This window comes from Octopus bimaculoides, chromosome 15 (assembly GCF_001194135.2).
Source record: "Octopus bimaculoides isolate UCB-OBI-ISO-001 chromosome 15, ASM119413v2, whole genome shotgun sequence".
NCBI classification, from domain to species: Eukaryota; Metazoa; Mollusca; class Cephalopoda; order Octopoda; family Octopodidae; genus Octopus; species Octopus bimaculoides.
Genome location: NC_068995.1, coordinates 41,603,773 through 41,605,916, shown reverse-complemented (window position 1 = coordinate 41,605,916; position 2,144 = coordinate 41,603,773). Strand labels below are relative to the sequence as shown.

Genomic DNA, 2,144 nt, shown 5'->3' with positions numbered 1-2,144 from the left:
TATATATATATATATGCACATATATGTACATAGATATATCTACATATATATACCAATACATATATGCATCTCGCTACCAAGCAGGTGCCCGGTCAAAATTTACACTAAAATTAACATAAGAGAGAGAAGAGCATACATACATACATACATACACACATACTTACATACATACATGCATGGATACATACAGACAGACAGACAGACAGACAGACATATTCATACCAATAATAATTAAAGCACTAGGTTTTGTTAGTAAATGCTTAAAGGAGAATCTGGATAAACTGGGATTTTCAGAAAGAGAAATCGACCGGCTGATTCGTACATTATAAGGGCAATCTGTGAGTGGAACAGTAAAAATATGCAAGACTTTTCTGAAGTCACAAATGTGAATTTGTCTGTGTTAACTACATCCCAAAGATGAAGTCTTGTATCATTGTCGGAAATTGGCTCTCTCCTCAGTGGAAGATTTACAATAAATAATAAATAGAAGCGACAAGCATGCATATCTCTTTTACTCTCTTTTACTCTTTTACTTGTTTCAAACATGTGACTGTGGCCATGCTGGAGCACTGCCTTTAGTAGAGCAAATCGACCCCAAAGCTTATTCTTTGTAAGCCTAGCACTTATTCTATCGGTCGATTTTCCCGAAACTGCTAAGTTACGGGGACGTAAACACACCAGCATCGGTTGTCAAGTGATGTTGGGGGGACAAACACTGACACACAAACATATACATACACATACATATACATATACATATATACGACGGTCTTCTTTTCAGTTTCCGTCTACCAAATCCACTCACAAGGCTTTGGTCGGCCCGAGGCTTCTGTAGAAGACACTTGCTCAAGGTGTCACGCAGTGGGACTGAACCCGGAACCATGTGGTTGGTAAGCAAGCTACTTACCACACAGCTACTCCTGCGCCAAAAAGTGTGAGACGCTTACAGCACCTAGGTTTCCCATGCGGTCACCCATCTAAGTACTCACTACGCTCGACGTTGCTTAACTTCGGTGATCGGACGAGAACCGGTGCTTCCAACATGATACATACATACATACATACATACATACATACATACATACATACATACATACATATAAATATAGACAGACAGACAGTCAGACAGAAGGGGATTTTTTTTCTTCCTTTAATTAGTACAATAGGTCTGTTGACGTTGATGATTCATGACTGACGAGTGATGATTGATGCTGGATAATAGGATCGCACGTCTTCAAACAGACCGAGTGAACTTGTCCAGTCGTCATCGTAACAACACCTCGTAATCTAAACATATTCAACGTGGTAGAAGAAATAAAAAGTAAAAAAAAAAACAAAAAAAAACAACCAGCAACAAACAAAAGTAAAATAATAATAATAATAATAATAATAATAATAATAATAATGATAATAATGAGGATGACGGTGATGATCCCTTCTACCCATGATGCAGTTTTACCCATGATTCCATTGGTCAGGCCGACTAAATACATAAGCCTCACTCCATTAGATGTAATTAACTACACTTGATAGAGAATTAATATCTTTAAACAGACCTTTCTTGCTTACATTCTCTCCCTTTGTTGACTTGCACTTCATACTTCCCCCCACCCCCACCATCTTTCTTCCAACCTTTTTTCCTTTCTTTCTTTCTTCCTTGCTTTCTTTACTTTGCCGTCTTCCTTTTCTTTCTTCCTTCCGTCCATCTTGACCGCTTGCTTTCTTTTCTTACGGATTATTTAATTTTATCATATTCTTTATTTATTAGTTTGTTTGTTGTTGTTTTTCTTTGTATTTTTATCAATTCTTTCTTTCTTTCTTTCGTTCATATCTTTCTTTCTTTTTGTTTCTTTCGCTCATATTTCTGTTTTCCTCTATTTTCCTATTTAGTTTTCTTTATATTTTTTGTTACGTTGTTTTATCAACAGTCTTTGTTCTTTCCTTTTTGTTTTCAGTTTTTCGTTCAATATTCTTTTATTTTCTTTCATTCGCTTCATTCTTCCCCATTTTTCTTCCTATTCTTTTTTTGTTAATACATCCTATATACTTTAATTCATATTTTTCTCTCTCCCTCTTTCACCATACCTCTATTTTCCCTCTTTCGCTCCATCTCTTTCTATGTATATATATATATATATATATAT

General features: G+C 35.6%; 1 pseudogene; it reads right to left on the bottom strand.

Moving 5' to 3' along the window:
* Positions 1-940: 940 nt before the first annotated feature.
* LOC128249568 (5S ribosomal RNA) lies at positions 941-1,059 on the bottom strand (annotated as a pseudogene).
* Positions 1,060-2,144: the final 1,085 nt, after the last annotated feature.